We start from the raw sequence: 21,465 nt of genomic DNA, 5'->3' as shown, positions 1-21,465 counted from the left end.
GCGCAGCGGGTTAAAGCACAGCACTAAGAAGCTTAAGCCACTTCCACATGAGTTCGATCCCCGCCTGCCCCGGAAGTGACCACATGATGCTGCAGACCTCTCCTGACCCGTCCGCTCCTCCCCTCAGCAGTGTACTTCGCCGATCTGCCTGTTCTGCTCCCCGCTCTGTCTCTGGTGAATCCTCTCACCATCCGCGTCTCTGGCCTGTACACCAGTTCCATATGAATAAATGAATAAATCTTTAAAAAAAAAAGAATATAAAGAGCAGAAGTCAGAGAAATGGAAGTGAGATTTAGAATAAACTTGCAGTAGAACCACATAGTCACCAGTGATGGAGTTGATGGAGGAGGGAGTGCAGGGAAGGCATCACAAGATTGAGTCACACAAAGGACATGGGTAGAAGAAGGGGCGGGTGCAGCAGCTGACATCAAGGTCCTCAGGCAGCAAAGCCCAATGTCCAGGATGTCCGGGTGTCTGGGATGCGTGGATGTCTCCAAGAGGTCCCCAGCAGATAACAGACTGTTAGGGGCTGTCCCTGAAGCTCAGACCCAGAAGGTAAAAGATAAGGACACGGAGAGGAAGCTCATCAGGAAATCTCCAGTCCTCTCAAGTTCTACCTAGGCTCACAAGGAGCAAGCCCGTCCCAGAGAGAAGCTGCCTTATCAGGGCAGTCTCTGCACCAGCACATGGCAGCCGCTCCTCTGCCCACCTGTGACTATGCAGGTGCTTCGTTCCACCCACTCTCTCCCTCTATGGAGCAGCAATTCCTGCCCACTTGCACCTATGCAAGTGTCTTTTCCTCTCCTGTCTCTTTCTAATAAACGTACTCTTTAAATATAACTGAGTCTCTGTCTCGTGAAGAATCTCGCTGTGTACCGCTGAAAGGGGAGCTCTGGTGAAACCTTTGCCAAAGTGAACCAAGAACCCTGAACTCCAAAAACGACATCAGAATGACTTGCATTGGATCGAAATAATTTTCAGTTTTATGTATGTCTTCTATTGAAGAAATATTGGGTAGGTTTTCATCTATTTCATATCACTCAACTAGATAAAATCTTAAGTATATTAACTCTGAAATTTTGCAAATGTGTATGATTTAAAATTCTGGTCATTCAAGTCAATGTGCTATTAAGAAAACAGACAAACATGAGAACAGATATAAATTTTCTACTATGGCAAAAATGTTATAAACTTCCACTAACAAATGACATGAATAAAGATACATACAAATATATGCTCACTGATAACAATGCAAAATTTCTTCATCATGTATTTTCCTATCAACTGGTAAACAAGATGTAGATGTCTGATAGAACTTTGGCTCTATTTTAATATACTATGCATGATGGGTAGTAGATGAAAAAACAGGGGCCTTGTTTAACAGTTCCCAAAAAAAGCAGCTGCACATATGGCTATTTTTTTAGTACAATGAGGATAGAAAAGTAACAGGTAGAATTGAAATATGCCTCTTCTATTATATGAAATAGGCATGTTTTGAAAAACCTAGTGGAAACAAAAAGTTCTGATGAGTTGTGGAACTAATTTTCTCATGAGTTCATTTAAAATGTACTATATAGAGTAGAACACTGCTACAAGGGTTTTTTTTGTTTTTGTTTTGGTAATGAACAATAGGGCACAATCAAGTAGGAGAAACTCTTGGGGCGAAAGCAATTTTTGCTTCAAAAGATATGTTCCTTGTTTTTGCAAATAAGCTTCCAGAAACAGGACGCATTTAACTTGACACAAAGGAATAAAAATCAGGGTTCAGACTTTTCATTACATTCCTTACAGATTTTTTGACAAAGTAGCTTAGACCCTAAAGGATAGGACTCACAAAAAAACAAAAGATGTTTCAGGAAATTAAAAACTTCTATAATAAGGGAAAATAATGGAAAAACTTCTTTCAAAATTACCAGAATCAATGATTATATATAAATGTAATTTCACTCAAATATAAATGTTTATATTCCCAGGAATATAAAGAAGGATTTAAAGTTTAATACATGAGCAACAAGACATAAAGAAGAACCAACTGCAAAGAATTAGCTATAAAATGTACAGTAATTAAAATATAGACTTTAATATTAGAATAACAATAACTATAGGTGAAAATTATCTGGAATAGTGGTAGAGGAAGTCTCTTATACAATGCATAAATTTGATAAACACTAGAAAAAGAAGTTTGCAATGTTCAGAAGAATATTACACATTTACAATATATACATAGGGATAAAAGATACTGAGTTATATTTTTTTGAGAAAACATATAAATAGCATCCTAAAATTAAAACCATCATATTGAAAAGGCAGGTGTGTGGTTGAGACATTTTACATTTAATATTATGAAATAAAAATATATTAGGTCATTCTAGAGAGAAAAGGGAAAATTGGTTCTGAGAAAAATAAAGCAACTAAAACATTTTAGAGAAAAATGGTTGAAACTGAAATCAAGCACAAACCTTTTAACACAATAAAAAAGTGCCTCTGTTTCAAGAGAATCAATATTGTAGGAAAAAAGCAAATAAATGAAACAGAGAGAAATTTGGAAGGCATTATAAACTAGTAATATAAATAGCATGTACTTAAAATAAAAATGATAAGCAAGTATAAAAACTACTGGTACCCAAATTAAAAGATGCTTCATTAGATAAATATCCTTCTTCTTAAAGAGTCAAATATTATTCAAATGAATCAAATATTATTCAAATGAATTTCTAACAAACTTGAAATGCAGTCCCATTTTAAATGTCTGCTTTTTTTTCCAGAAAATAGAAAAAGAGGAAAGATATTCATATAATTTTATGAGACTTAAATATCTGTCACTTCTAATTTAGATTTGGAAATGTTGAGTATAAATTTATAAGCCCTTTTTTAATTTAAAATCTATTTTTCAGAAACTCTGAATATTCATTCTTGCCTTTTAATTAGTAATATCCTCCAATTTTTCTGTAAAAACATAATGAACTGAAATAAGCCAGGCATTTTATGCAGCTGTGACTATGTGGTTATATTTTTGGTAATGACATACATAGAAGGAAAAGTGGTTTTGCACAACTCTTAGGAGATAAACCACTAAAGAAGAGGTGAACTACAGACTGAAAGTTATTTATGATGAAATTATAAAATAAAGGGGGAATTGGATCTAAAACTTTTAGAATTCTAAAACATGAGTGAAAAAATATAGTATTACCCATAATCATTTTGGCTTAGTCTGTTCAATGTGGTCAAATCAGAAAACAAGACAAAACACAAAAGAAACCTTTCTGGCAACCTCAGAGGAAGAACACACTTTTGTAACTTGCAAGACAAGAAAATAGCGCAGAGCAGTGGGTCACTTGTGGCCTTTTGCCTGCTGAGACATGAACAAAGTCCCAAACTGACCCTCTTGGACAGACATTTCATGTATGAACCAAGTCACTCTGCTGAGAAATATGGAAAGAAGTCTTGATCAGCTACATAATCAATGAAAAGTCCTGCTTCTCATCTTCAACTACATGTAGACCTGGACTCAGACCCAAAAGTAACGATTAACTATAAAGCATTTTGAAGATGGCATGACAGATCATTGGTTAAATAGGTGCTTTTTAGTTACAACACAGAAAATATTAACTACAAACGTGGAAATACAATGCTTTATTAAAAATGCTTGGTTAAAAATGCAAACCATGATTGGCAGAAAATATTTTCAATATATAAAACTGACAAAAATTAATTTCCTCTCCCCCAAAAGAGGAAATAATACTAACACTTCAAATGAGAAATAATAATAGACAATAAACATTAAAAACACCCCCCAGGCTATTAATCATTGATAAATTCAAAGATAAATCACAATAAGCTAATACCAACTCCACCAAAATTTCTAAAATTAAAAAATACATTAGACTTGGGCCCTCCCTAGTGGCACAGCGGGTTAAAGCACAACACTAAGAAGCTTAAGCAGCTTCCGCATGAGTTCGATTCCCGCCTGCCCCTGAGGTGACCACATGGCGCGGCAGACCTCTCCTGACCCACCCGCTGCTCCCCTCAGCAGTGTACTTCGTCGATCTGCCTGTTCTGTTTCCCACTCTGTCTCTGGTGAATCCTCTCACCCTCCGCATCTCTGGCCTGTACCCCAGTTCTATATGAATAAATAAATCTTAAAAAAAAAAAAAAAAAAAAAAAAAAACATTAGACCAAGTTTTAACAAGTGATGGGAGAGTAATTGGATAAAATCACTTTCAGAATTTTCTGTATGCTATGGCATATACTAGGGAAGAATAATCATTCTTTTAAACTATATCTTCAAGAATCTTTCATTATTATGCATATCAAGGACATGAACAGGTTACTCCCATACATCATTCAAAGCACTATTATTTGTATTTTTTCTTGTGCTTTTAAAATCTTGATCCACATATCTTTCAATTTTAAACATTTACAACCTTGAGATTAATATGTCTGCCAAAATGTTATCAAGGTTATTAAAATGTATTTAAATAAAAACCATTAATTTTAGGCACAAGTATATTTCCATGACTAGTTAAGAATAGGATTTGCTTCTCCTAGATTAATATTGATTTCAAATGAAATTTGACCATTGATAAAATGCACTGTCATTATGATACACAGTCACAAAATTGTCACAAATTGTACTAGAATTTGTTGATATAAACGGCTTATCCTCAAAAGGGCAACTGTGACATTTCGTGACTATTTTCTGCTTCTTTAAGTTAGCTTAAAATATGTTTGTTGTTAATTAAAATAAAATGAAAAGCCTGTTTAAAAATATCCTTCTGAAAAATTTATTCTTCTTTCACTTGATCATTTATATTTAATGTCTGACTCTAAATATACTCTGTGCAAGTCTACTTGTTTATCTTAGAAAGGACTATATACATGCTCATAACACTGAACAGAGCCTTGAGTGTCTCTTGTGATTAAATTAGTTTCCACTTCAGTATGCCAAAAGTTGTACATGTGGATCTTTCCTGAAAAACAAGTTCACTGTGACCTACTGCTGTTGTCATTTATTTGAAAAAACTATGGATTATTACTAATACCTGTTGTGTCTTCCCAAAGTTATCCAAGTGTCTATTGGGGCATTTTTAAATAATAAATAGAACCAGAAAAACAAGTCAAAATACAGTTTTCACTACATTTCCCCTTGAAAATATGTCAGCATTTGCCAAGAAAACGCAGACATTTTAAAATAAGGATAATGGTACCAATACCTTACCCTCTGTGCTGGTCTTAAAGTTCACAGTTCTTCTTGCTGCTATCATTTGTCAAATCCTTAAGCCAAAATGCTAGTATTTTTATGCATCTACACTTATCTGATTCCTTCACAGATCTATTTTTTAATTCCTCAAAAGAAATTTCCACTAAAAACGTTATTATAAGTTTTGGATTTCTATTTGAAGGATTCTAAGTTATCTTAACAATAATTTTAGAAAATTCTGTCTTTCACATGGAGATATTTGAGAAGGAATTTAACACTTCAGTTATTTATTTTTATTTTGTAACTCAGTAAATTGTGGTGGATTTATCATTAAAAGAGAAGTCCTTTCCTTACAAGAAAAAGCTGGGCAAAATTAAATCAGTGATTTTTCTTGAACTCATAAGGGTGTGTAGGTCAGTGGGCAAACCATTGCCCCAATATTTAGAAAGATGATGCAACCAGAGTAATATGGTAACTGAGATCTTACCCAGAGCAAAAGGGGGTTCAACCATTAATTAGAACACTAAAAGTTATAAGTGGATATGTTGATGAAACAGTATACATGAGAATGGTAAACCCCAAGAGGAATTTACCTAGCAAATCTTCCATGAAATGTTTAAAAATCTAGGTTGAAGAAAAATTATATAGGTCAGAATTTAAACCAATGTGAAAGTAGATGAAAGGATGACCATATAAGTAAGAATAAGTGCAGAAAACAATATGCTTTAATTTTTTTTAGTAACTGAACTAAATTGGAGATGCTATTAAACCTTGTCTCTTGGGTATTAAAGAGATAAAAAGTTATCACTGCTGCTGGTATAAAAGATTCTATTGTAATCCCCATGATTGTCTTTGTGGTTAAAAGAGAAACAAAGGTAACAGGAAGTCAAATGCTTAAAGGCTAAGTGGCTCACAGTAAGACATTTTTTAACTTCTGTGAAAATAGATTAAAAACAAGGGAAGGAGAGAAGCAAAGAAAACAGTAAGGATGTTATGAAGACTTTTCTGGAGAAAAAATAAAATAGGATAGCTTGAGACATCTGCTGGTAATAGAGGTCAGAAGCTGGACATAATTTGAAAGCATAACATTTAGGTCAGAAGCTGGACATAATTTGAAAGCATAACACTTAGGTTTGTTGATTTGTTGCTTCAGTAGAAAGAAAGGGAAGATTTTGAAGTGTGTAGCCTAAATAACTGGAATATAGTGTTGTTATTTATTATAAGGAGTACAATGCATAGGCATGGGGTAATAGAAGGGTCTCGGTTCTAGATTTATTAGGTATTGAAATGTAAGAGTCTAGAAATCACCTAAATATTTGTCAAAATGCCAAGGTCCCAACCCAGGTATGCATAACCTACCTCAACTAGATGCTTAGATTAGAAGACCATTCGTTAGAAAAAACTTTGAAGTCCATCAGGGATAGTAAGGTAAGTTGGTTCTTAGATCTAAGCTTATGTTACACATAAAATCAAGAAGAGCTAGAAGAAACTGAGAAATAGAGATGTAGGAAGAAACCTGAGAGAGTGTGATGTTCTGAAAGTTAAGCTGATAAAGGTCCTTTCAATAAGAGCCATTGTTAATATTAACTATTATTTCGAGGTCAGAGTTTAAGAATGGAACACTAGTGTAATCAATACTGTGACAATGAGTAGTTTCTGTGGAGTGGTAAAGATAGATTGCTAACAAATGAGGGTTAAAGAAAGAGTAGAAGGACCGAAATTGGAGTCTGTAAGGAAAAAATCACTCCTTTAAGAATTGTCTTTTAACGTGAAGGTAATAAATTGGTTGATAATATTTCTAAGGTCATTTGTTTGTTTGGAAATGCTCTTCTGAATACTAATGTATACCACTACTTTTTTTTTTTGGCACATTATTTTATATAGCTGAGTAGTATTAGTTTAGACAGTGATCCTCCTAATTTACTCATCTCTCTTCAAGAACTTTGGTTGTTTCCGTAACTTGGTTATTGTAAATAGTTTTTCAGTGGACGTATACCAAAATCCCTTCAAATTAGTGTTTTTGCATTCTTTGAGTAGCTATTGAGGAATGGAATTGTTGGGTCATATGGCAGAAGTATTTTTAATACGATGTGCAAATATTTTAGTTGCAGTGTATTTCACTACGCAGAAGCTGTTTAAATCGATGATTCCCAATTGTTTCTATTCTCTTTTGTTTTTCTTCTTGTTGGAAGCAAATCCACAAATAGATCAGGAGAAACCTAGAGCCTGGAGTATCTTGACTCTGTCTTCTTCTATGCATTTTATGGTTTCAGGGCTTATATCCAAGTCTGTTATCCATTTTGAGTGGATTTTGTCTGTGGAATGAGACAGTAGTCTAGCTGCAGTGATCTTCTCACGGATTTAATGATGCAACAATTCCATTCCCAGGTATCTTCCCACCACCGCTTCATCCATGTACTATCAACATAGTCCTGTGTGTTACCCGACCCCAGTTTTGTTTCTATTCCTTTCTCCTCTCCCATAGAATATCTCTGGTTTATAACTGTTAGTTGATTTTCATTTTTACTTTATTATATTTACTTTAGACACATTTTTTCTTCCCAATCATATATCAGTAGGCTGCTTCCATAACAAAGCTATTGGAAACAATGGCACAAAAAAAAAAAAACAAACAGCACAATGGATCTAAGTCTTTAAATTGATTTCATATTCTGTGGATGGATATTCAGGAGTGGGATTGCAGGACCAAATTGCACCAAAGGATGCAAGATGACTAATATGAGGGAATAGATGCACGTTTATGCTCCACTGGAGATATCGTTGCTCTATACAGATCCCAGTCTCAGGATTCCTGAAGGAAGCAATGACTGGAGGATTGAATCTGTCTGCCATCTTCAAAAACCTTTCTAGAGTACTCTTTTGTTATTTGCTTTTATTTGTGTCAGACCGTATTTGTAAGGATGTGTCTTTTGACACATTGTCAAAAGTAAAGTCATCGATACTGAATATGTATGTTCCCCCATTTATACAACCTCATATACTACATCATAACTTTATATTATCATCTTGTCACTGGTCTGTTTATGTATTTTATTTATTGTTATATTTTTTCTCTGAAGTTGTATTGGCTTTATGTCTCTAGCACTTTGAAACAGTTATCATAATTTATTTTCAATATTGCTTGTTTTAAATGAATCTTAGATTGTCTATTTTCTTCTTAGTATCAGTTAACAACAGCCCACAGATTTTAAAACTCAGTAATCTCATTTCTCAATACCATTCATTTAAAATGTTTTTCAGTATCTCCCACTCTGCTAATTACTGTATTATTATATTGTTTACATACGGTATATGCCTGTTATCCTCAATAAAAACTGAATTAGTGGTTTACTCATTAATTATGATATGCATAGACTTTATATTTCCAAGCAATAATTCCTATTAACACTGAGATGGGTAAATTTATTCCTTTCTCACTACTCTTTTCTTTTTGAAAGATGGTGTTAGGATGATGACTCTCAGATTTTAATATGCATAGTCTCTTCAAGGACTGTTAAAAATATGGATTACTTGACTTGCTCTCCACAGTTTCCCATTCAGTGTATATAAAATAGGCAAAAAAAAAAATTGCATTTCTAGTAAGTTTTTAGGTAATTCAAACTAAGAATGGTAGTCTAAGAATAACACTTTGAAAGTACATATAAAGAGATTATCATCTGTTCTTATTTCCTGAAGTCATGTTATGACTACATGCATTATCAATGTTTATGACTATTTTGAATGCTTTTTGGGTTAAGATGTGTACATACATTTAAATATAATGTATAGTATATATGAATCTATTAATATGATAAAATAGTAGGTCATTTATTTTATTTGAATGACAACATTACTCAATAACTTCTAAAATTTTCAATAATTTTGCTTTTGTGAACTATCTTTTTCTGAGATGAACTAAACTTATTACTACTATTGTGCTTTCTTCTTTTTCATGTTCCAATTTCTGATAGTGATTTATTTGAAAGTTAATTTCATAGATTGATAAAGTTTAATGATATGTTTGCTGAGTAGATTACACATTTTCTCAACATAAAACATTTATCTGTCCTTTCAAGATTGCACCTTGACTTCTTCCTTTTCCAATATTAATGTTTACACATCTGCCCTCTATTTCTCATTGTTTGACTGATATATATTTTTCTGGTTCTATATTCTTAACCTTTCTGGGTCACCTTGTTTGTCTTATATTCCATAGATATAGCATGTAATTGGATTTTGTCTATTTAATAATTTTAATTTTATTTTTAACTTTATGCTTAGTCTCAGAATATAATGTCAAATATAATGATTTCACACATATTATGTCATTTTGAACTTATTTATACTTTTTTCTTACTTTTTAATATTATTCTTCTACCTCCTTTATACTAAAACTTTGAGTTGTTCAAGATGTATTTCTCTTTTAAAGCCCTTATGGATCATTTCTGATTCTTGAGTTATATATTAAAAACACAGTTAGGGGGCCCTCCATGATAGCACAACACTAAGAAGATAAAGCCACTTTAGCATGAGTTCTATCCCCACCCCGAAGGTGACCCACATGGCGTGGGAGACCTCTCCTGACCCGCCTACTGTCCCCTCAGCAGTGTACTTTGTCAATCAGCCTGTTCTGCTCCCCACTCTGTCTCTGGTGAATCCTCTCACCACCCCTGCACCTCTGGTCTATACCCCAGTTCTGTATGCACAAATAAATCTTTAAAAGAAAACACAGGCTTACATTTTATCAATATTTTGATTTAATGACTATAAACTATAGCATCCTTTCATTTCACATCCTACCACTTCACAATCTATTTCCTTGAAATAAACATTATTATGTTTAATATTTTGACTTTTGATGCAACTGATAGTTTTTTTTTTATTTTCTTCTATGATTATATTTCATCACCATTTCTTATAAAAATACATTGTTTTTATTTATAAATTTTTTAAATGTTTGACTTTAAGCCAAGAATTCTCTGTCCATTATGGACTAGCATTCAAGGTTGAGGAAACTAGCATTGACTGAGAGAAAAACAATGACATAGAAATAGTTGTCACTTATATGAGTGTATAATGATAATTTTCATTGTGATTTTTAGTAACATTTACTGAATTTGTTTCCACTGTTGCTGTTCTTAGATTTATTTGTTCTACTGTTTCAATATTGTTTTGCTACCTCATTGTTGGAACTTTGAGGTTAGGACCACTTTAGCTGTGTTCCTTAAACCCAAATATTTGTTATCAGTAAGAATTCTGTGTGAAAACATAAACACACTAGTTATTTTTTTGTTTATGGGATATCCCATAAACAGTAAGTATATAAAGTCCATTAATTATAAACATAAAGAAAAATGTATTTTACATATCCAGGTACTTTAAAACTATCATTATGATTAATACATAGAATCTATTTTTAGCCCCCAGAAGATTCCTGCATATTCCTTACCAAAAATACTGCATGGAATTTTTTTTTTTTTTTACTTTTGTCTACCTAAATTGTTTTTGTTTATTCCTTAACTTAATTTAGTGGAATCATGAAATATTCCTTTATGCCTGGTACCTTTTGCTCAGTAATACGTCTATGACATTTATCTATGCAGCAGTTTATTTAGTGATGTTCTGTTGTATGTACCTACCACAGTTTTTTTAAGATTTATTTATTTATGCATACAAGACTAGGGTATAGGCCAGAGATGCCCGAGATAGAGAGAGGATTTTCACCAGAGACAGAGTGGGGAGCAGAACAGGCAGAGTGATGAGTTACACACTGAGGGGAGCAGTGGGTGAGACAGGAGAGGTCCATCATGCCATGTGTGTCACTCCTTGCTTGGGGATCAAACCCATGCTGAAGTAGCTGCAGCTAACTTCTGTAGTGCCCAGTTTTAACCCAGTATGCCACCAGGGAGGGCCCACTAAAACAATTTTTAATCCATTCCACTTCTGGTATCAATGAAGGAAGATGTCCGTGATGGTGGAAGCTACATAAATCACTGACAAATAAGCATGCCTACATGGCTGTGGCAACTCTAAATGTCCATGCTGTTGCCAGAGTGCAGAAAAATCTGGGGATGACAGCAATGGGAACAAGAAGCTCAAAGGTAATTGTGAGTTGTTTTTTCCTAGTTTTGCAATATCTTTCCACAGCTTCATATTTGAAATTCCCCTTGGGGTGTCAGCTAGAACAGGAATCTTTTGTAAAGACTGGAACACAACATTCTAAAGCACAGAAGAAGTCAAGACATGAGTTTATTAACCAGTAGTTCAGTCACTGACCTGCTTCTAGTCATTGTAAAAGAAAGATAAGGAGTGGGGTTAAGAAGCTTATATCCCTGTACTCACAGTGATTGACAACTTGACATCTGCCTTAAAAACTTTTTTTGTCAGTACAATGTCTTCAGGAAAAGAATGGCATTGCCCTATCTCCTTTAACCTTTCCTCTGTGTGTGATATCAAAAATGACATTAAATGGTGCTATTCTATTTTGCTGAGCCTAACAATCCATATTAGAACATTTTCCAGTAAATCAGGGAAAGCTTTTAGACATCAGTTTTGGTTTCTACCCTGACTACAAAGGACATCTCTGCTTCTGTTCATTGCCAGATGGGGAGGAATTGTGGTTTGAGGACACTCTAAGCTTTTGAGCACCCTCCAACTCTGATCAACTGAGGAACTTCTAGAATTAAGACATTTTCAAGATATCCGTTGTACTGACAAATGCCTTATCTTTTCAAGGCTTTATGAACTCTTAAAACCACACATATTAAAATAGTGATGAATTTTAGTAGGGAGAGAAGGTAAAGTATCTGATTTGAATATCTGTCATTATTTTGATGAACTTGCACACTTCCTGTAACTGGAACCATACATTTTCTTAATTAGTATTGCCAAATCAATAACTATGTCAGTAGGCTAGCAATAAGAGCCCAGAGACAAAAGAAAACAAAGTATTGGAATTACAGAATATCACAGATGATGCTGGGTTCTTGATAGAAATAAAGATTACAAAATTATAAAAGATTATAGATCAAACAATATAAAATTTCTTAGAATAAAATAAACTTGCTTCAGGTGCATTTCAATTGCTGTAGGGGCTGCTAATGCTTCAAAATTATCTTTATTCAGGGCCCTCCCTGGTGGCACAACAGGTTAAATAAAGCACAGCACTCTGCAGCTGGCTACAGCTGCTTCAGCACAAGTTCTATCCTGGCTAGGGCAGTGACCCGCATGGTACAGACCTCTCCTGTCTTCCCTGCTGCTCCCCTCAGCAGTGCACTGTAGTCAATCCGCCTGTTCAGCTCCCCACTCTGTCTCTGGTGAATCCTCTCACCACCCATGCACCTCTGGCCTGTACCCCAATTCTGTATGCATAAATAAATCTTTAAAAATTACTGTACACACAACATACCATAAAACAGACTGTCTTCTATTATACATGACTTCAGAGGATAGAAATGCCCAGCAAAAGAAAGATCACTTTTTTCTTTATTGAAAAATAACCTTGCTAATTAGGTTTGGGAGAAAATTAAATGAGTGGTCATCAAGTTTCCTGCATCAGGATAACGTAGAGGGTTGTTAATACACACATTGCTAGCACCTGTCTGGGTTGCTCGTTTAGGCTGAAGGTATATATTTCTGGAAATTTCCCTAGTGAGACTGATGCTTCTGATCTGGACTGCACAATATAAATCATTGCTGCACAATAGTCTTTCAAAATATGTGATGTGTCAGAAAGATAAATGTTACTCAGCAACAGAATATATAATTATAATGTGCAAGAAAAGTTCTGTATACTTTGAAATGTGTCAGATATTGCCTAATCAGTTTTAATATTCACCTCATCTAAATATTTACCTATTGGCCTGTTCTGTGACTCTACCCACACATCATCTCAGGTTCTTTCCCGAGGACCTCTGAGTTTCAGCCTTGCAGAAAGCATCTGAGGGAAACCTAATGACATGAGTCAACTGAATAATTAATGATGTGATTCATGCACTGCGAAAACACAAAAATATGGTGAATTAAACAAAGAATATTATTATGTTTATATGTAGTCATTTATCGTTATAAATAATGATTCCAGAAAGGGAAAAAGTAGATATAAGTCCCATGCATACTCTATTTCTGAGTCTATAAAGAAAAAAGACATAGCAAATATATGCAGAACACAAAAGTATCCTTGAAAAGAGGAAGCATTACTACAGAGAAATCTGCAAAAAAGCAAAACCTTAATAGTTTTATGAATGAAAAATTTTTAAATAATGGCACGATTATTTTTTCATCTTGAAATCAAATGGATTTTATTTTTTATTCACTCAGTAATTAATTTATTATCAAAGTAGCATTGGTTTATAATACTGTTCAAGACTGAAAGGATCCATCTCTTCAGATGTATGTTACCACACACTAACTGTCCTTCATCAGGAGGAAGGAGAAAAGCAAGGACAAAGACGAACAGAGAATTAATAATAATCTACCATTGGATGGTGAAAGTGGAAATATTGACATATAGTAACCTGTGTTAATTGAAAAATTAGCTGCCCTTTCTTTCTCTTTCTACACAGGGAAACAGAAGAAATTAGTAGATACTGCCATCCCTTCTATTGACAAAAATTGTCACTTTTACAACCTGTGAAGTCCTACTGATTACCTATAAATTGCAGAAAGAAGAAAGGGTGAAAGCACACAGTAAAGATATATATATATATATATATATATATATATATATATTCCATATATATATGTATTATAAATGCTGCCTCACATAGAAACTTTATTTTTCTTCATTAGTGAGTTTATTTAACTGAGAAGATGCAAATGCAATTTTGCTAAGTTAACATTCAAAGAAACATGAAGTGTTTGGCTACTCAGCGGTTGACACCCAGAGAAAAGTGGAAGGGGGAGAGTTGCCAGTTACATCTGTGGGTCCATTCCACCATGTCTTGTCATCTCAGTGCCTGATCTGTCTAGCTAGCAGCACAGTAAGGGAAGAGTAATTTGTTTTTAATAGATATCACAAAAAAATTAAACTATGTAAGAGGGAAACAAGAATCAGCAGTCCTTAAAGGACAAGGAGTGTTGCTGAATTTACCCAAAGAGGAGAGAGCATTAACAAGCTAAGAGAGTAAAGACAAATGTGATCAGTGATTCAGGGAAGTCAGAGTTGGAGTGGAAGGAGAAAGTCCCTGCAGAGACTTCTTACTATGAAATTCCAAGAGTTTATGAAGGCATGAATCATTTTAGAGATTTAAATGAAAGTCCAAGATACCTAAATATTAAATGTCCTTCCTGCATGAAAAGTTATTCACTTTCTTCAGAAAAGGGATTTGCAGTTAGCTCCTGGGAGGCTGAGGGAAATTGGGGACTAGAGGAAGGGGAGCCAGTGCATTCAATTCTCCCAGGCCTAGGGGCATAAAGGAAGCTTGTGCCTCTAATATAGTAATAGACGGTGATGTTTAAAACCAGCTAACTGACAGGTCCAGGGAACTATCCATATCCCTAAAGTATATGCCACATATTAAGAGCAAGTTCTTCTGCTCATTCCAAAAAGGCATCCAGGTTTCCCCTTAAGTAGAGCCTCATTATCTCCTGTTTCACAGTTTGTCTTGGTCTCAGGGTATGCTTTTCCAAGGGCCTGAGTATAATAATTTATATGGAAATATAGATACTGCAAAGTATAAATTTTAGAGTTAACTATGAAGATACAAGTAGAAATAGAAAATATCATTTCTGTTGTTTAAAGGAATGCTAGGTTTGCAAAATGCAATGGACAAACTCAAAAGTTAAGATGGCACTTTGAATAATAAGCAAATATAAGACTAAGTGGCAACTATGGAGAACACGCTTTAGAATTATGCCACTAAATCTGTAGCCAGAAGCAAGGTGTCAAAGCCAGCTCCTAGATGCCTCCTTAAAATTGGGTCTAATGTAGAGCTCTCCCTGGTGATGCAACAAGTTAAAGCACCACATTATGAAGCTCTCCGAAGCCACTGCAACACAAGTTAGATCCTCCTCCAGGGAGCTGACCCACCTGGTGCAGCAGACCTCTTCTGACCCACCTGCTGCTCCCCTCAGCAGTGTACTTAGTCGATCTGCCTATTCTGCTCCCCCTCTGTCTCTGGTGAATTCTCTCACCCACCACACCTCTGGCCTGTACCCCAGATCTATAAGCATAAATAAATCTTAAAAAAAAAAAATGGATCCCATTAGCATGCTGAAATGGTCTCATCAAAGCCCATTCTTTCCCAGTCAAAAGCAAACCTAAATTGATTTGGAAGAAATATAGTCTCTCAGTATTATCAGAAACCTGGCACATGTCTTATGATAATGAACTGCAACAGAAAGTTGGTGCTTAGAAGTTCAAGAACTTTAGATTTTGGAATTATGCAAGTAATGTAAAATGAAATCTGATTATTTTCAAATAAAGGTAGCATTAAAATGAACAAGCAAAAGGAGACTTGTCAATTGGAAGGCAGAAGTGAGGAAATAAGTTAGAATGAATGACAGAAAGACAGCATGATAAAAAGTGGAAGTCAGCCTAGCAATACGGAAGACCCACAGGGGGTTGGGAAATGGGGTCCCTCGGTGGAGCAGCATGCATTCAGCTTCAAAGTAATCAAAGATGTTCTAGTTTTAAAACTGATTAAAAGCTTCAGAAGGATTCACTTTAATATTGCTATAGCATCATATTATTCAGTCTTAGCAGTCCAACCAATAAATATAATAAATCAAGGAGGTACAGACATGTTTCCTTAATGAACCTTAAGTCATTCTCTATTAAGCATGCTCTTCAAATATATCCTACGACATGAAAAAAGAGAAAATGATGATAAAATGTTATAAGTTAAACTAAAAATTAAGTATGCAGAGATTGGCTCCCGTCCCTTAGATTTTTACTAATCTATTTCATAAGCAAGTATTGGGTATGTACACTAGCCAATGTCTTAGTTACTAGACATACAGAAACAAAAAATTACAAGTCCTAGAAGATTTGAAAATATTGTAAAGATAGGTGAATAGACATAAATGCACTTTTTAAAAAGATGTATTTAGTAATACATAAAGAACAGGGGTATAGGCCAGAGGTGCAAGGGCAGTGAGAGGATTCACCAGAGATTAAGTGAGAGTCGGGGGGGGGGGGACAATAGGCAGATTAATAAAGTACATTGCTGAGTGGAGCAGCGGGGAGACAGGAGAGGTCTGCCTCGCCCTGTGGGTCTCCTCCCTAGCAGGGGATGGAACTCGCACTGAAGTGGCTGAGGCTAGTTTCATAGTGCTGTGTCTAACCCATTGCACCACCAGGGAGGGCTTGACAAGACGCACTTTTAAAAATAGGTGAGTAGACATAAAATGTTATGAAAAATAAATAATTTTAAAATGTATCAGATATTAGGAGGATGTAAGAGTCTACTTAAACTTTCATTATAAAATACCAAATTTAGGTGCTTAAAAAATGGAAAGATATGTTCTCAGAGCTGGGGGATACACAATTCAGATAAATGGTCAGCAAGCCCTCTTCTCTTGGATTTTTGGGAAACAACACTTCACCTCACATAATCTCCTCTGTGAGCACATACTGGGAGAAAAAGGCAGAGATCCTTCCAAAAGTATCTCTTTCATTACTAGAAGAGGATTTTCTTAGGTCTTGTCTTCTTTACTCCTGAGTATCCACTAACTAGAACACTGGTCCTGTATCTTCTCAGTCACTCTCTGGTGACTCCAACAAGAACACTAATATCATTACATTCTAATGTTGAGGGTTTCCTCATGCTCCCATCTAACCCTAATTATCTCTCCAAGGCCCTGTCTCCAAATACCATCAGTTGGGAATCGCACTTCAACATAGGCAACTTGGAGGGACACACCCATTCAGTTACTAACAGAAGGGGACATTAATAATCTTACTTTTAAAAGGAATTATCTAATTCTTTCAAGATCTAGTCAGATATTAATCAATATAAATTCACATTTCACTTCTCAACTTAATGCCATCATGGAAAATTTTCATTGTCTCTAACATGTGAGGAACAAACATTTCTTCCTTTCTTCTTTCCTAATGTTTAGATTAGTATCTTCCATGAATGTGTTCTGTGACATTCATTTTGTAGATATATAATATTAGGAGAGAAGGGGGAATTTAAAATTTAATATCTGTATATGAAATGTACCTTATCACATTCTTGTGTTTCTCCTGAGTCTGTCAAAACAATCAAGATCTGCACAGATATTTGCTAAAAATTATCAAGTTGTCAAGATTTACACAAAAATCAGCAATAGCCTGAAATCAAATTTTAGTAGATGTTCCCTGTTTTAGCAATTTTACAATATATAATACCCCATTTTAATACAATGTCACAAAAAGCTGTTTTTATCACAGAAATATTTTCAGAGAAATACACCAAATATAATAAAGGTTATATTTGATGAGATAATGTTAATTATAAAATCATATTAGATTTTGTATTGTCTTCAAATTAAAATTCCATAGTTGCTGTTCAAATACCCTTGGATCCAAACCAGGAGGTGACAGTCTTTTACTTCATATTGCAAATTAAACTTCTGAAAAAAGAAATAGAAGGCACATTCTTACCACCTTTTATTAGGAAAAATAAATAAACTAGTGTACCAGAAATAAAAAAGAGTAGATAGAGTCAATTTGTCAACTAAGAGTGGATCTACTCTCCCTTCCCTAATAGATTTCATTCTATGTACTTATCCATTCACCCTGCCTTTCTATCTGTCTGTACCTATCCAGCCAACCATCCTTGTATCATCCATACAACTTTTTTTGGGGATTACACCTCTTCATTATAAAGATACCATTGTTTTAAATAAAAATATTGGAGGAAAAAAGATATTTTCAGAAACTTTTTACTAGTTTTTAAAACGTGTGTCCAGACAGATTTCATTTTCATGGCACTATAAATGATTCAATTAGGTGAGTACCTTATCATAGTAATAAACCTGGCATAAACCTGGCTACCACTTATCGGGTATTTTCTTTTTTAAAGTTTTTTTTTTTAAAGATTTATTTATTTATACATACAGAACTGGGGTACAGCCCAGAGGTGCAGGGTGGTGAGAGGACTCACCAGAAACAAAGTGGGGAGCAGAACAGGCATATCTACGAAGTACACTGCTGAGGGGAGCAGCGGGCGGGTCAGGAGAGGTCTGCTGCTGCGCCATGTAGTCTCCTCTGAGGCAGGCGGGGATCGAACTCATGCTACAGTGGCTTTAGCTTCTTAGTGCTGTGCTTTAACCCGCTTCGCCACCAGGGAGGGCCTATTAGTTATTTTCTATCTAGTAAATACAGAGTCACATATGTCAAAGACATATTTTTTTTTTAAAGCTCAATATGTAAATATCATTATCTTCATTTATAAGGTAAAAAAATCATAGAATACAAGATTTAGAGGAGTTAGATCCACCATCACTGAATCATACAGAAAGGTTTTACTGCCCTAAAATTGTGTTTGTACCAACTCTCCATCTCTCTTCCCTGAAACCTCTGGCAACAACTTATCTTTTTGCTTCTCCACAGTTTTGCCTTTTTCAGAATGCCATATAATTGGCATCATACAGTATGTGGTCTTTTCAAATTGTCTTCTTTCACTCAGAAACATGCATTTAAGTTTCCTTCATTGACTGACAGCATTACAATACTTTGACTGGATCACCGCAATTCATTCATACATTTGCCTGCAGAAGGGACATCTTGGTTGATTCCAAATTTTGGCAACAATGAATGAAACTATTGTAAAAGCATCTATGCAGACATTTGGATACACATCTTTTTGACTTACGTGGGTACATATCATGAAATACAATTGCCGGCTCAAATGATAAAGGGTATGTATAGTTTTGTAAGTCACTGTAAGTCACCAAGACTGTTGTCCAAACAGACTGAACCACTTATCTTCCTACTAGCAATGAATGAGTATACCTGTTGTTCCACGCCCACATCAGCATTTGTGGTAGTCCATATTTTGGGTATTGGCCATTCTAATAAGTGTGTATTTATTAGAACTATAATGTCAAAAACTTTTTTCATATGATTATTTTATATCTGGTAAGCGGTCTGTGGGTATCAAATGGTTTTAATTGAGTTGTTTTCTTATTACTGCATTCTAAATATTCTCTGTGTAGTTTAGATAAGAAAGCAATTGCAATAGTGTAAAAATGAAAATCAACAAAAAACAGCTGTAAGCCAGAGGTATTCTAAGGGGTGTGGGGAAGGGAATAGGATCAAAATGGGACTATGGTGATGCCACATAGGTTAATTCTCCATTTACAACTTTTCTTATTGCTAAGATTCTCTTTTGGAAGAATTCAAGTTTTAAACTTTAATGGAGACAAATTTATCAAACTTTTACTTCGTGTTTGTGGGGTTTTTTGTTTGTTTGTTTGTTCTGTATTTAAGAAGTCATAACCAGGCCCTCCCTGGTGGCTCAGCGGGTTGAAGCACAGCACTAAGAAGCTAAGGCCAGTACCTCATGAGTTCGAGTCCTGCCTGCCTTGGAGGAGATCCACATGGCGAGGCAGACCTCTCCTGGCCCGCCCACTGCTCCCCTCAGCAGTGTACTTCGTTGCTCTGCCTGTTCTGCTGCCCTCTCTGTCTCTGGTGAATCCTCTCACCCTCCACATCTCTGGCCTGTACCCCAGTTCCGTATGAATAAATAAATAAATCTTTAAAAAAAAAAGAAGTCATAACCAGACCAAAGTCAACTGAATTTTACAAATATAGTTCTCACAGTTAATTTGTAGATAAAAACATAAATATTATTCCTACCTCTATTTTGGTCTTAATTTAGTTTCCAAGTGCCCATTATTTTGGAGTTTATATTATACATGTTAGACTGAATCAAAAAAAAAAAAAATGGGGTTCTTGAAAAAGCAGCTCCAGATGATGTGAAAATATTTCAAACAAAATTGGGAGCACTGTTACCAAAATACCATGAACAAATAATTTACATTAAAGGAGAAAAGGAGAAGAAAATCAAAATCGGTATCTTTAGAAACCATGGTTTTTATTTTCCCTGGATCTGTGGTTTCCAGTCTGTAATAACTGGTGTTTTTCATTTTATATTTTAACTTGGGGTATACATTAGGGAGAATATCAGCTTTCCAAACTCTCTTGGTTTTTTATTGCTTAACTTAATTATGAGAATAATTATGGCGATCATTAAAAGAGTTGATCCCAATATGCACATTTAAATGGTTAGATATTCACAACTATTTGTAAAAGTCCTATGGTAAAACAGACAATAAGTTAAATTTCTATTCTCTACTATTTTCTGCGCACGGCATAGTTTTTTCACGCCTTCCCCAAAAGCTACAAAAACACAATTCCAGTCAAAACTGTTCAAAGAAACAAAAAAAGGAGACAGAAATAGGTGATTACTCATAAGAAAAAACTGTATTTTCCCACAATGAGTATGCATTATTCAATTATCAAAGTGTTCTGAAGAAAACAAAGAATTGCTGTGAGATAATTACATACTTGTGGTTTTGAAATACAGTTTGAAATGTCCTCTAGGTTTTCAAATCATTTTCTCTGGAAGAAGAAACAGACTTATCCAGTGTTCAAGTCCAAAGCACTCTTCAGATATTACATGCTGTACCATTTAGAATTTATGTAACATTTAGGGATCTTACTGAGCTGGAAAATAGAGATGTGCTCTTTTTTTTTCCAATTTGTTCTTCACTCATTTTCCAGTCTACTAACAAAATACTGCTCAAAAGTGAAAGTCAGTAAAAAGGCTATGGCTGTCCATGGTTTCCATTGGGAATAACTATTAGAGGTACTTGATAAAATTTATGAAGGTCTGAGGCAAGGGTATTTTAGCATTGGAAGTAAAATATTTTTTAAACTGCTTTTGCAAAATAACTATAATGCATACTCTCCAAGATTGAAAATGTGTCAGGTGTGTTGAATATTGATTGAAAAAGCACAATATTATGCAAATTTTTCTGAATTAAGTTCATGGTTCAGTGACCTAAGTACCCCACCAAAAAATTAAAAGATGTTCTAAGGAATTTTCAATCTAATTATATATTAGTGAATAACTGCTGGAAAAGACCTTGGACAAGTCCAATAATTTTTCGAGGACCTAAATTTCCTTGCAGCTCAATTTCTGCTCAGCTACAGCACTGCTCTGACTTAATGAAATACTTTAATAAACATCTGAGCAGGCAATTCTAGCAAGAAAGAGAGAATGCTTCTCAATGTACCCTTTGTTTGGGGATGGCAGTCTCTTTACTGTCCA

This window comes from Condylura cristata, unplaced genomic scaffold (assembly GCF_000260355.1).
Source record: "Condylura cristata isolate star-nosed mole 26May11 unplaced genomic scaffold, ConCri1.0 scaffold00021, whole genome shotgun sequence".
NCBI lineage: Eukaryota > Metazoa > Chordata > Mammalia > Eulipotyphla > Talpidae > Condylura > Condylura cristata.
This window is presented reverse-complemented; position numbering follows the sequence as displayed.